Source organism: Panthera uncia (genome assembly GCF_023721935.1).
Source record: "Panthera uncia isolate 11264 chromosome C1 unlocalized genomic scaffold, Puncia_PCG_1.0 HiC_scaffold_4, whole genome shotgun sequence".
Lineage (NCBI taxonomy): Eukaryota > Metazoa > Chordata > Mammalia > Carnivora > Felidae > Panthera > Panthera uncia.
In genome coordinates, this window is record NW_026057585.1 from 197,145 (window position 1) to 213,237 (window position 16,093).

Here is a 16,093-nt window from a genome sequence, read left to right on the forward strand (position 1 = left end):
CCTCACACCAGTCAGAGTGGCCAAAATGAACAAATCAGGAGACTATAGATGCTGGAGAGGATGTGGAGAAACGGGAACCCTCTTGCACTGTTGGTGGGAATGCAAACTGGTGCAGCCACTCTGGAAAACAGCATGGAGGTTCCTCAAAAAATTAAAAATAGACCTACCCTATGACCCAGCAGTAGCACTGCTAGGAATTTACCCAAGGGATACAGGAGTACTGATACATAGGGGCATTTGTACCCCAATGTTTATAGCAGCACTCTCAACAATAGCCAAATTGTGGAAAGAGCCTAAATGTCCATCAACTGATTTATGGATAAAGAAACTGTGGTTTATACATACAATGGAGTACTACGTAGCAATGAGAAAGAATGAAATATGGCCCTTTGTAGCAATGTGGATGGAACTGGAGAGTGTGATGCTAAGTGAAATAAGCCATACAGAGAAAGACAGATACCATATGTTTTCACTCTTATGTGGATCCTGAGAAACTTAACAGAAACCCATGGGGGAGGGGAAGGAAGAGGTTAGAGTGGGAAAGAGCCAAAGCATAAGAGACTCTTAAAAACTGAGAACAAACTGAGGGTTGATGGGGGGGTGGGAGGGAGTGAGGGGTAGGTGATGGGTATTGAAGAGGGCATGTTTTGGGATGAGCACTGGGTGTTGTATGGAAACCAATTTGACAATAAATTTCATATATTAAAAAAAAAGAAGTTGCAAAAATAGTAGAGTTTCCCTGTACCTTTTAACTGTTTTCTCCCCCTTACCTTTTTTTAATGTTTCCAGTTTTTTTTTAATTTGTTTGTTTATTATTTTGAGAGAGAGAGAGGAAGACAGAATGAACGTGACCAGGGGAGGGACAGAGAATCCCAAGCAGGCTCTGCATTGACAATGCATACATAGCCTAATGAAGGGCTAAACTAACAAATTGTGAGGTCATGACTGGAGCCAAGGTCAAGAGTCAGATGCTTAACTGAGTGAGTCACCCAGGTGCCCCTAATATTTCAAGTTTTTATTTAAATTCTAGTTAGTTAAGATCTACTGCAATATTAGTTTTAGCAGAATTTAGTGACTAATCACTTACATATAACACCCAATGCTCATCACAACAAGCGCATCCTTAATACCCATCACCCATTTAATGCATCCCCTGTCCATCTCCCCTCCAGGAATCCTGTTTGTTCTCTATAGTTAAAAATCTCTTATGCTTTGCCTCCCTTCCTTTTTTTATTTGCCCTATGTTCATCTGTTTTGTTTCTAAATGTCCACATATAAGTGAAATCATTTGATATCCGTCTTTCTCTGACTTATTTCGCTTAGCACAATACACTCTAGCTTCATTCATGTCATACGCAAATGGCAAGATTTCATTCTTTCTGATGGCTGATAAATATTCCATTATATATACACACATACATATACTATAACTTCTTTATCCATTCATCAGTTGATGGACATTTGGATTCTTTCCATAATTTGGTAACAGTTGATAATATGGCTATAAACATCAGAGTGCATATGCCTCACAATTCAATATTTTTGTATCCTTTGGGTAAATAGCTAGTAGTGCAATTGTTGGGTCATAGGGTAGCTCTATTTTTAACTTTTTGAGAAACCTCCAAAAGTATAAGAGGGTTCCTCTTTCTCCCCATCCTCACCAATATCTATTGTTTCCCATGTTGTTAAATGTAGCCATTCTGACATGTTGGAAGTGGTATCTCATTGTCGTTTTAATTTGTATTTCCCTGGCAATGAGTGATGTTGAGCATCTTTTCATGGCAGCCATCTGTCTTCTTTAGAAAAATGTCTATTCGAGTCTTCTGCTCACTTCTTAACTGGCTTATTTGTTTTTGGGTGTTGAGTTTGATAAGTTCTTTATAGATTTTGGATACTAATCCTTTCTCAGATATGTCATTTGCAAATATCTTCTCCCATTCCATAGGTTGTCTTTTAGTTTTGTTGATTGTTTCTTGCTATACAGAAGCTATTTATATTGATGAAGTCTCAATAGTTCATTTTTGCTTTTGTTTCCCTTGCCCAAGAGATGTGTCTAGTAAGAAGTTGCTATGGCCAATTTCAAAGAGGTTGCCACCTGTGTTCTCCCCTAGGATTGTGATGGTTTCCTATCTCACATTTAGTTATTTCATTCACTTTTTATTTTTGTGTATGTCGTAGGAAAATGGTCCAGTTTCGTTCTTTTAATTTTTTTTTAATTTTTAATATTTATTTATTTTGGAGAGAGAGACAGAATGCAAGCAGGGGATGGGCAGAGAGAGAGGCAGACAAAGAATCTGACGCAGGCTCCAGGCTCTGAGCTGTCAGCACAGAGCCTGACGTGGGGTTTGAACTGACAAACCATGAGATCATGACCTAAGCGGAAGTCAGACACTTAACGAACTGAGCCATCCAGGTTACCCAATTCTTTTAATGTTTTCAAATGTTTATTTATTTGAGAAAGAGAGACATGGGGCGGGGGAGAGGGAGAGGAAGGGGGAGGGGGAGGGGGGAAGGGGAGAGGGAGAGGGAGAAGGAGAGGGAAAGGGAGAGGAGAGAAGAGCTCACAAGTGGGGAAGGGGCAGAGAGAGACACAGAATGTGAAGTAGGCTCCAGGCTCTGAGCTGTCAGTGCAGAACCTGATGTGGGGCTGGAACCCATGAACTGTGAAATCATGACCCAAACTGAAGTCAGATGCTCAACCAACTGAGTCACCAAGGTGCCCCCAGTTTCATTATTTTGCATGTTGTCATTCAGTTTTCCCAACGCCATTTGTTGAAGGAACTGTCTTTTTTCCATTGGATATTCTTTACTGCTTTGTCAAAGATGAGTTGACCATACAGTTGTGGGTCCATTTCTGGGTTTTCTATTCTGTTCCATTGATCTATGTGTCTGTGTTTGTGCCAATACCATACTGTCTTGATCTCTACAGCTTTGTAATATAGCTTGATGTCTGGAATTGTGATACCTCCAGCTTTGCTTTTCATTTTCAAGATTGCTTTCACTACTTGAGATCTTTTGTGGTTCCATACACATTTTAAAATGGTTTGTTTATTCTACCTCTGTGAAAAAAATGCTGGTGGTATTTTGATAGGGATTGCATTGAAAAGTGTACATTGCTTTGGGTAGTATAGACATTTTAACAATATTTGTTCTTCATATCCATGAGCATGGAATGTTTCTCCATTTCTTTGTGTCCTCTTCAAGTTCTTTAATAAGTTCTACAGTTTTCAGAGTACAGGTCTTTTATTTTTAATTTTAATTTTTCATAGTATTCTGTATTAATTGTTTGTATTTCTGTGGTGTTGGCTGTGATCTCTCCTCTCTCATTTGTGATTTTATTTCTTTGTATCCTTTCTCTTTCCTTTCTGGTAAGTCTAAGGGTTTATCAATTTTATTAATTCCTTAAAGAACTAGCTCTTAGGGGCACCTGGATGGCTCAGTCAGTTAAGCGTCTAACTTCAGCTCAGGTCATGATCTCATGGTTCGTGAGTTCGAGCCCCGCATAGGGCTCTGTGCTGACAGCTCAGAGCCCGAAGCATGCTTCCGGTTTCTGTGTCTCCCTCTCTCTGCTCCTTCCCCTACTCGTACTCTGTCTTTCTCTCTCAAAAATAAACATTTAAATTAAAAAAAAAATAAAGTGAGGGGATGGAGAACAATTTTTCATTTCATTTCATCTTTTCATTTCATTTCAAAAGAAAGCCGGAATAGCCATACTTACCTATATCAACAAACTAAATTTTAAACCAAAAACTGTAACAAGAGATGAAGAAAGACACAATATCATAAGAAAAGGGTCTATCCAACAGATAGACTGCTGTGCCCAGTGGGCTCCACACTGACCATGGCATGGACTTCTAAAACTCCAGGTTTTGAGCTCTGCTGATTGTAAAAACTCATGTTAATCAGCCCCTCACATTTTCCCAGTCAGTGTTTTTGGGGAAGTGTTTTTCTTGTGCAATCCCATGTATATATACTCTCCTCTCCCCTAAATCATGTCTCTGCACCTCCTACTTTCCACAATGTGGCCTCTTCTCTTCCTCTAGTTGTGCAGTTTGTTCTGTCAGTCCTCAGATCTATTTCCTGAGTGTTCAGAATTATTTGATATTTACCTAGCTGTGTTTGAGGGATGAGACAAGCAGAGGGTCCTCCTACTACTCTGCCATCTTAAGTCTCTGTATCTGATTTTGGACATTCACATTTATAGAGCCCAGAATGTTTATCAGTTAACCAACAGACACTTATTCAGTGTCCACATCAATGGTACTGAAATCAATCAGTAGGTAGTTTTCAAACTACATCATTACTACCCTAAAATTTATGACTAAGGATGACGTGGGAACTGAACAGATAGAAACTATGCCATCTGGTAGTATCTAAAGGTCTATACAACACAGACACAGACTAACAATAAATTATTACTATATTAGTTACCTGTTGCCACTGTAATAAATTAACACAAGTCTAGTGGCTTACAACAACACAAATTTTTCTCTTACAGTTCTGGAGGTCAGAAGTCCAAAATGGATCTTACAGGTTAAAACCAAGGTGTTGGCAAAGCTGCATTCCTTCTATAACTTCTAGGAGATAATTCATTTCCTTGCTTTTTCCAGCTTCTACAGGCAACCTCATTCTTTGGTTTAAGGATGCTTCCTCCACCTTTCAAGCACATCATTCTGACCTCTGCTCCTACTGTCACATCTCCTCTCTCTGACTTTGACCCTCTTGCCTCCCTTGTATACAGACACCTGGGATTGTACTGGGCCCACCTGGATAATCTAGGACACTTTTCCTATCTTAATATCCTTAATTTAACATATCTGAGGAGCCATTCTGTCTACCATAATGACCATTATATAAATAATCACATGATTCTAATGAAGAAAATAATGGACTTCAGGTTAGAAAATCTCGGTTTGAGTATATTTACCCTTCTCCATATGTGTGATTTGAGGCAACTCAACTGACCTCTTTGAGCATTTCCTCATAAGCAAAATGGAGATGATAATACTTCTAGTGGCTATTATGAAGATCAAATGAACTAATTATGAAAGAACACTCTGTCAATAGTAAGTTACTAAGGTTTTGTTTGGTTCTGTTCAATCATTTTCTACTCTCATATTATGTGCCTGGCATGTGTAGATGCTGGAATATCATGAAAAATAAGACATGCCCCTACCCCCCAGGGAGTAGTCTAGAAGATAGGTAACGTTAAATATTACAATTTAGTGTGATTAACAGGTATAAGGCAGTATCATATTGTGGTTTTGATTTGTATTTCCCCAATGATTAGTGACACTGTGAGTCTTTTATGTGCTTGTTGGTCATCTGCCTTTTTGAAAAAGCCCATTTTTTAATTGGGTTTTTTTTTTATATTAAGTTCTGTTAAGTTTTTATATTTTTTGGATATTAACCCCTTATGTATGTATGATTTGCAAATATCTTTTCCCATTCAGTAGGTTGTCTTTTCATTTTGTTGGTGGTTTCCTTCACTGTGCACAAGCTTTTTAGTTTTGTGTAGTCCCACTTGTTTATTTTAGCGTTCATCACCCTTGCCTGAGAAGACAGGTCCAAAAAATATTGCTAAGACTAATGTCAAAGAGTTTATTTTCTGTTTTCTTTTAGGAGTTTTATAGTTTCAGGTCCTACAGTTAAGTATTTAATCCATTTTGAATGTATTAATCAATTAATTAATGATTAAATCCATTAATCCATTTTGAATGTCTTTCATTCTTTTGCATGTAACTGTCCAGATATCCCAACATCATTTATTGAAGATAAAAGTTTTTTTCCCATTGTATTTTCTTCCCTCCTTTTTCACAGATTAATTTACCCTATATGTGTGGGTTAATTTCTGGACTCTCTATTCTATTCTATTTATATATGTGTCTGTTTTCATGCCACTATCATACTGTTTTTACTGCTATAGCTTTATGGTATAGTTTGAAATCTGGAAGCATGACATCTCCAGCTTTATTCTTCTTTCTCAAGATTGCTTTGGCTATTTGGGGTCTTTTCTGGTTCCATACAAATTTTAGGATTCTTTGCTCCAATTCTGAGAAAAAAATGCCATTGATATTTTAATGGGGATTGCACTGAACCTGTAGATTGCTTTGCATAGTATATGGATATCTTAACCATATTAATTCTTCCAATCCATGAACACAATATATGTTTCCATTTATTTTTTTGGTGTCATCTTCAATTTTGTTCATCAATGTCTTATAGTTTTCGGAGTATAGATCTTTCTCCTCCTACGTTAAATTTATTCCTAGGTATTTTTATTCTTTTTGATGCAATTTTAAATGGTATTACTTGTTTGATTTCTCTTTCTGATAGCTTATTATTAGTGTCTAGGAACACAACCAAATTCTGTGTGTTAGTTTTGTAGCCTGTAGGTTTACTGCACTAATCACTTCTAACAGTTTTTGGTGAAGTCTTTAGGATTTTATATGCACAGTATCACGTCATCTGAAAATAGTGATAGTGTTACTTCTTCTTTTCCAATTTGACTTTTTATTGTTTTTACCTAATTGCTGTGGCTAGTACTTCCAATAACATATTGAATAAAAGTGGCAAGAATGCACATCTTTGTCTTATTCCTAATTTTAGTGGAGAAGCTTTCAGCTTTTCACCATTGAGTATGATGTTGGCTGTGTGTTTGTTACTCACGGCCTTTTTTATGTTGAGGTACATTCTCTACTTTGTTGAGAGTTTTTATTATACATGGATGTTGAATTGTGTCAAATGTTTTTCCGCATCCATTGAGATGATGATCTCTATCCTTAATTTTGTTAATGCAGTTATCACATTGATTTTTGGATGTTGAAAAATCCTCGCATCCCTAGAACAAATCCCACTTGATTCTGGTGTATGATCTTTTTAATGTATTGTTGAATTTGGTCTCTAGTCTTCCTTGTGCCTCTGCTCCATGCTTCATTATTCTCTCTTGGTAGAGATTATTTTTCCCTGCTTCCCAAACTACATGGTTATTCATACTTCAGGGGTTAATATCATCTCCATTGAAGACACTGGGAAGAGACTAACAATGGAATCACATAGTGCTAATACTGAATTCCAAGGGAAGGTACCCATTGGCCTAGCTTGGTCAGGTGGATAATCTGGACCAAATAACTATGCACAGAACTTGGAAGGAAATGGGCAGTTTCTAGAAAAAGTAGCAGTAGGAAAGATGACCCAAGGTATATGCTACACATTTTCTTATTTATCCTTAGATTAACACTATGAGGTACTTAGTATTACTATCTTTTACACTATAAATGCTCTGAAGGCAAAGGTCATATCTACTCATTCACCACTGTATTCCCAGCATTCAGCACAGTGTCTGTCTAGCTCATGCTCACTAAATACATTTTGTGTGAATGAGCAACTGAATGAATGAATCTCAATTTTACATTTGAGGAAACTCCATGGTCAGGAAGGTTCAATCACTTTCCCAGAGTAACACAACCAAGTAGCACAAAGAAGAATCAAATCCAAATCTAATCCGCTTCCGAACTTGTGCGTTTTTGTTTTGTTTTGTTTTGTATTGAGAGACAGTGAGCCTAGAGTGGGGTGGGGCAGTGAGGGGCAGAGGGACAGATAGAGACAGAGACACAGAGAGAGAGAGAGAGAGAGAGAGAGACAGACAGAGAGAAAGAGTCTTAAGCAGACTCCATGCTCGGCACAGAGCCCAACACAGGGCTCCATCCCATGACCCTGGGATCATGACCTGAGCTGAAATCAAGAATCGAATGCTCAACCGACTGAGCCACCCAGGTACCCCCAGAACTTGTGCTCTTAAGTAAAGAAAACTCACTTGTGAGGCCTCCATTGTTGCCCTGGAAGTCTAAATTTCCTTGCTAAATGAAAATTTTTAGACACTAAAAATAAATCCATAGTGGAGAATACAGCTGTATCCCATTCCATGAAGCAGGTGGGATTGCTGATCAGGGACCTGGCCTATGCTGAGAGTCAGGATGAGGCACATATGCAGAAGTCTCCATGTACTGTACTGAGTGTTCATGACTGGTGCTGTAACCCAGCATAGCAACACTAGAACACTGGGAGGGTGTTTGTGGCACAGCAGCCCTAGGTGGTTCTGCCACACAACTTGGTGATCTCACAACTAAAACTTCCTGCTATAAGAGGTCCTAGATTCATTCATCTCTTTCCATAGGCCCAAAGAGCAAAACAGGATAATCTTAGGTGATTCAAGAAGGCTACACTGATTTCAGTCCTCTTAATACAATAATTCAAATCCACCAACAATCGTCTCTTTAGTACTTATTATGTCTCCCATGTTAGATGGTTAGGCAATAGAATAAAATGACCATATTTTCTAAGCCTGACAACAGGTGATTTGACAATACATGAAATTTTTCTGCTTTCTTTATTTAAATAAGGACAAATTTGATCAAACATGAATATATATTTAACAAATATTGCAGTAGCTTCATAACTTGTCTCCCCGATTCTTCCTTTGCCCCCTTACAGTCTATTTTCAACCTAAGTGGGTAGAAAGAAGCTTTTAAAAGGAAATCAGATAATCTCTTTGTTCTAAATCTGACATTAATTCCCCTTCTCACTTAAAGTAAAAGCCAGTATCCAAGGCTTAGAGATGTGAACCATACATTCTCAGTATTCTCTCTCTCTTAGTCACTCTGTTCCAGCTACACTTGCCTCCTGGTTGATCCCTGAACTTATCAGGCCCATTCTACCTCAGGGGCTTTGCACAGGTTGATTTCTTGATTTAATGAATGAAAAGAATAAGATCATTTCATCAGGAATAATTTAAAATGTATGATATAGAACTATAGTTTGTCCTCACTGAACTTAAAATCTAGTTGTGTTAACAAAACATTTCACATTTTAGATCAATGTAAGCCTGGGTGCTAAGTTGTATGAGTGGGATTATTAATGTTTTATCAGTGGAGAAAAGAGAAGAATTATGTAAACAAAAAATTGAAGATTGTGTGGATTTTAAAAAGTAATAACAATGATGACAATATTAATTCATATACTACAGAGTTTATAATAAGTTTTTATAATTTTTTTAATTTTATCCTCACAAAGCCCTTTGAGATAAATAATGTTTATATTATCACTCCATGTTATAGATTAGACAGTTGAGCAAAGAGAGTTTATGTGGTTTATCCAAGGAATACAAACAGGAAGGGGATGAGGCAAAATGCAGATCTCCTGATACCAAATCATTCATTCACTTATTTATTCATCTATTCAACAAATATTTTAAGTATCTATGATGTGCTAGGAACTATTCTAGGCATTTTTTAATATAGCAGTAAATAAAACAGATATTATAAGTAGGTTATACAGGATGTTAGATGATGATAAGTGGTATGGAAAAAATCAAACAGAAGTGAAAATGAGAATGCTGGAAAAGAATGGTGATATTAAATAAAGGGGTCAGAAAAGGTGTTATTATGAAGACAATATTTTTTTAATTTATTTAAATTTTTATATTAAGATATAATTTATATAGATTAAAATTTAATCTTTTTAGTGTACAGTTCTGCAAGCTTTGACAAATGCAAATAGCCATATAACCACCACCATAATCAACATATAGAAAGTTCCATTATTCAAAAAAAAATACTTCTGTTTTCCTTTGTAGTCAACCTCTTTCTTCAACCCAGGCTCTGGCAACAACTGATCCAATTCTGCCCCTATAGCTTTGCCTTTTCCAGAATGTCATATAAATGGAATTATACACAGAATTCATCCTTCTGAGCCTGGCTTCTCTCACTTAGCCAAATGGATTTGGGATTCATCAATTTTGTGGCAAATTACTATGAATAGATCACAGTTTTATTTTGGAGGGGGGGGGTGTTGAATGAGCAATGCACCAAGTGAAGGACACTTTAGTTGTTTCTAGTCTTTGGCTATCACAACTAATGCTGTTATAAACATTTGCATTTAGGTTTTTGTGTGAATATAAATTTTCACTTCACATGGGTAAATATCTAAGAGTGGGACTGCTAAATCAGATGGTGAGTGTATGTTTACCTTTATAAGAAATTTAGTTTTCCAAAGTAGCTGCACCATTTTTTCATTCTGAGAATTCCAGTTGCTCTGCACCCTAGCTAGCATTTGGTATTATCAGATTTGTTAAAAAATTATGTCACAGTATTTCACTTAAGTTCTAATTTGCACTTCCCTCATGATTAATTATATTAAACATCTTCTCATATGCTCAGTTGCCATTAACATATCTTCTTTAGTGAAGGGTCCATTCAAAATTTTAAATTTTTTTTTATTTTAATTCAAGTCAGTTAAACAGTGTAATATTAGTTTCAGGTGTACAATATTCAACAATTCCACACAACACCCAGTGCTCATCACAAGTGCACTCCTTAATCCCCATCACCTATTTCCCCCATCTCCCCACACCTTCCCCTCTGGTAACCATCAGTTTGTTCTCTATAGTTAAGAATCTGTTTCTTGGTTTCTCTGTCATGCTCGCTTTCTCTCTCTCTCTCTCTCTCTGTCTCTTCCATTTGCTCATTTGTTTTTGCCAATTTCTTCATTGAGTTATTTTCTTGTTATTGAGTTTTGAGAGTTCTTTATAAATTCTAGATATAAGTCTTTTATCAGATACATGATGTGCAAATACTTCCTCCCAGTTTGTGGCTTGTTTTACCACTTTCTTAATAGTTGTCTTTCAAAGGAAAGTTCTAAATTTTGATGAAACCCCGTTTACCATTTTTTCTTTCATGAATTATGCTTTCGGTGTCACATCTAAAAAATCAATTTAAAAAATTTGGCCTAATTCAAGGACAAAGCCTTTTTCCCTATGTTTTCTTTGAAATTTTTATTAATTTATGGGCACCTGGGTGGCTCAATTGGTCAAGCGTTCGACTTTGGCTGAGATCATGATCTCGTGGTTCATGGGTTTGGGCCCCATGTTGGGCTCCGTGCTGACAGCTCAGAGCCTGGAGCCTGCTTCAGACTCTGTGTCTCCCTCTCTGTCTGTCCCTCCCCTGCTCGTTCTCTCTCTCTCTCTCTCTCTCTCTCTTTTTCTCTCTCTCAAAAAAATAAGTAAACATTGAAAGAATGTTTTTTTAAATTTTATTCATTTAAGTTTGATATTTAGATCTACAATCCATTTTATGGTAATTTTTGTATATCATGCAAAGATAAACCATAGTTTCTTTTTTTCCTTTTCTTTTTTTTTTAATATGGATATTCAATTGCTCCAGCATAATATGTTGAAAAGACTATCTTTCTTCAATTTGTGCCTCTGCACTTCTGTTGAAAATTAACTGATCATCTAAGAATTTGGTCAATTTCTGAAATTTAAGAAACAACACAAGTGAACGTGGGGAAACAAGACAAACAAAAGGAACATAGACTCTTAAATATAGGGAACAAACTGGTGGTTGCCAGAGAGGAGGTTGGGGGGGGGGATGGGTGAAATGGATAAAGGGGATTAAGGGTACACTTATCTTTATGAGCACTGAAAAATGTATAGAATTACTGAATCATTATATTGCATTCCTGAAACTAATATAACACTGTGTCATACTTGAATTAAAAACAAATTCCGGATGGGGCACCTGGGTGGCTCAGTGGGTTAAGCATCCTGCTCAGGTCATGATCTCATGGTTCATGAGTCCGAACCCTCCATCAGGCTCAGCACTGCTGGTGCAAAGCCTGCTTGGGATTCTCTCTCTTCCCCTCTCTCTCTGCCCCTCCCTTGCTCTCTCTCTCTCTCTCAAAATAAATAAGTTTTTTTAAAAAAAAATTCTGGATATTCTACTCTATCCCATTCTTCTGTATGACTAACTTTCTGTCAATAAGATACTATATCACTGTGGCTTACGGAAAGTCTTGAAGTCAATGTGGGTTCTCCAATTTTGTTCTTTTTCAAGTTGTTTGCCCATTCTGGTTTCTTTGCCTTTCCCTGTAAATTTTAGAATCAACTCGCCCATTTCTACAAAACAAAACAAAAAGCCTATTATCATTCTTATAAGGATCTTATTGAATCTGTATGATTTTTTAAATTTATAACTTAATATTGAGTCTTGGAAGCCTAGAACCCATGAATATGGGTAACTTCGTTTATACAGGTTTTCCTTTGATTTTTCATCAGTGTTTTGTAGTTTTCAGCACACATATCTTGCACATATTTTTTTAAATTATACTTAAGTTCTCATGATTCTGGTGCTCTTGTAAATGATACTTTTAATTTCAATGGTTTATTAATGTTATATAGAAATATAATCAATTTTTGTATGCTAACCTTATATCCTGGGACTCGATAAAACTCACTTATTAGTTCTAGTACAGGGTTTTTTTTTTTGTTGTTTGGGATTTTCTACATGGACAATCACATTATCTACAAATAAATAAAGTTTTACTTTCTCCTTTCCCACCTGTAGCCTTACGGTACTGGCTAACATCTCTACTATGATACTGAATATGAGTGGTGAGATTCATACCCCCAGTTTTAAAGGGAAAGCATTCAGTCTTTACCATTAGGTAAAATGCTAGCTGTAGGAATTTTCTAGATACCTGCTATCAGGCTGAGAAAGTTTCCTTCCTTTTTTTAAAATTTTTTTTAACATTCATTCATTTTTGAGAGTGAGACAGATCATGAGTGGGGGAGGGGCAGAGAGAGGGAGACACAGAATCTGAAGCAGGCTCCAGGCTCTGAGCTGTCAGCACAGAGCCCGACACGGGGTTCGAACTCACAGACCGCAAGATCATGACCTGAGCTGAAGTCAGACGCTTAACTGACTGAGCCACCCAGGCGCCCCAAGAAAGTTTACTTCTATTCCAATTTAGCGAAGAGATTTTTTTAAGTTTATTTATTTATTTGAGATCGAGAGAGAGAGGGAGGGGCAGAGAGAAAGGGAGAGAGAGAATTCCAAGCAGGCTCCGCACTGCCAGAGCAGAGCCTGACACAAGGCTCAATTCCACAAACCATGAGATCATGACCTGAGCCAAAACCAAGAGTCAGAGGCTTAACTGACTGAACTACCCAGGCATCTCATAGCTAAGAGATTTTTATCACAAATGAATGCTGAATTTTATCAAATGCTTTTTCTGCATCTATTGAGATGATAATATGGTTTGTCTTCTTTCATATTTTGGTATGATACATTACTTTTTTTTTTTTTTTGTCAAGTTAGCTAAAATACAGTGTAGTCTGGGCTTCAGGAGTAGATTCCCCTGATTCATCACTTATATACAACACCCAGTGCTCATCCCAAGAAGTGCCCTTCTCAATGTTCATCACCCATATTCCCCACGTCCCCAGCTGTCCACCCCCATCAACCCCCAGTTTGTTCTCTGCATTTAAGAGTCTCTTATGGTTTGCCTCCTTCTCTGTTTGGATATGATACATTACCTTGATTTTTTTAAAGTTTATTTGTTTATTTTTGAGAGAGAAAGAGAGCACAAGTAGGGGAAGGACAGAGAGAGAGAAGGAGACAGAATCCGAATCAGGCTCCAAGCTCTGAGCTGTCAGCACAGAGCCCCCTGCCAGGCTCAAACCTACGAACTGTGAGATCATGACCTGAACAGAAGTCGGAGGCCTAACCGACTGAGCCACCCAGGTGCACCACCTTGATTGATTTTTGAATGTTGAATCAGCCTGGCATTCCCAGGATACACTCCACTTGACCATAACATATTATAGTTTTAATATATTGTCAAATTATTTGCCACAATTTTCTTAAGAATTTTGGCATCCATGTTCATGAGGGATGTTAGTCTGCATTTTTCCTATTCTTATAATGTCTTGATCCAGTTTTGCTATCAGGATAATGCTGGCCTCATAGAATATGTTGGGAGGTGTTCCCTCCTCTTCAATTTTCTGGAAGAGTGTATAGAGAATTGGTGTTATTTCTTCATTAAATGTTTGATATAATTCACCAGTGAAGCCATCTGGGTCTAGAGGGGGGTTTTGTGTGCATGTGAGGTTTTTAACTACATATTTAACTTAAACACTAAGGCTATTCATAAAACGATTTATCTCTTTGTGATATCCTCTCATTCTGATATTGATATTGAAAATACATGTCATTTCTCTCTCTCACTCTTTCTCTCTTTTCCTAATTAGTCTGACTAAAGGTTTTTCAATTCTTTTGATCTTTTCCAAGAATCAGATCTTGGTTTCCCTGTTTTTTCTCTACCATTCTTCTGTTTTCTATTTCATTGACTTATTCTTTTGTCTTTAATTATCTCTTTTTTTTCTACTTACTTTAAGTGCAATTTGCTCTTTTTTTTTCTAGTTTCTTTTTTTTAATATTTATAGGTCATTTTCAACTTTAAATATATTTTAGTGTTTATTTATTTTTGAGAGAGACAGAGAGACAGAGTGTGGGCTGGGAGGGGCAGAGAGAGAGGAAGACACAGAATCCAAAGCAGCTCCAGGCTCTGAGCTGTCAGCACAGAGCCTGATGTGCAGCTCAAACACACAAACAGTGAGATCATGACCTGAGCCAGTCAGATGCTCAACCGACTAAGCCACCCAGGTGCCCCTTTTTTCTAGTTTCTTAAAGTGGAAGCTTACGTAATTGATTTGAGGCCTTTTTTTCTTTTCTAGTATAGATATTTTAGTGCTATAAATTTTCCTTTAAGCATGCTTTAACTGTAACTCACAAATTTTGTGGGTGTTTAAAATTACTACTCAGTTGAAAGTACTTTCTAATTTCCTCTTTGATTTGTTGTTCTTTGAACCATAAGTTATTTTGATGTTTTAGTTTCTGAATATTTGAGTGTTCCCAGATATCTGTTAATTCCTACTTCTGCTGCAGAGAACATAGTCTGTAGGATTTGAATCATTTGAATTTATTGAGACTTGCTCTATGCCTAGAATTCAGTCATTCTAGATAAATGTTCCAAGTGCACTTTAAAATAATGTGTAGGGGCGCCTGGGTGGTTCAGTCAGTTGAGCACCCAACTCTCCATCTCAGCTCAGGTCTTGATCTCAGGGTCATGAGTTCAAGCCCCATGTTGAGTTCAAGCCCCATGTTGAGTTCAAGCTCCACACCCAGCATAGAACCTACTTTAAAAATAAATAAATAAAATGTTTATTCTGCTGTTGTTGAGTGTTCTAAATGTCACTAAATGACCTAAATGTCACTTAGGTCAACTTGGTTGATAGTGATCTTTAAGAACTTCTATACCCTTACTAATTTTCTACTTATTTTACCAATTATTGAGGGAGGAGTTTTGAAATCTCTGACTATAAACTACCATTTCTCCTTGCAGTTCTGTTCAGTTTTGGTTCATATCACACTTAGAATTGTGTAATGTCCTTTTGGGAAATTGACCTCACCTAGGTTTCCTCTCATGTTGCAGCCTGGAAACTCTCTCTAGGCTTCAAGCTGGGGATCACCTCATTTATTTCCCCTGTTCTGCATGTTGTCCAACTTACAAAAATATTTGTTTCCTTTTTAAACTAGATTTTAGCTGACAAACATGGGAGGGTAAATCCAATCCATATTACTCCAGAAGCAAGAATCCAAAGGCAGTAACTGAGCACAGACTTAAAGGAGACAGAGGAGTAATAGCTGTGAAAGAATATTCCATAGAGAGGAAACTCTAAGATGGGAGACGAGTGTCTCCCAGCAAAGAGAGTAAGGGGAGTAGCAGGGTGAGGTGAGAGACCTTGCAGCCCCTCTCAGGCCTATGGCTTACTCTGAGCAAGATGGAAGGCACTCTAGGGTGTTAAGCAGAGGAGAGGCATGCTCAACCTTCTGTTTTGAAATGTTCACACTGTTCACTGTTAAGAGTGGAAGCATCAAATTAGTTAGGAGGCTTACAGTACCAGCAAAAAATGGTGGCAGTTGAGCCTAGATAGTAGCAGTGGAGATGGTGAGAATTGTGCAGATTCTGGCTATAATCTGAAGGCAGAATCTGTAGGATTTGTTGCTTTAAGGTATGAAATAAAGAATCAAGAATGGCCTAGTATTGTACTGTATCACATTTACCTTTTATATTTTCACAGAAAGTTTTGGGGGTTGGCCCTCCTATTATTGTGACTGTGTCTAGAAGATGAGCACTGGGTGTATATTTGGTACTTTTTGTCCTATTCCTTTTCCAATGACCCAGCACACATCTT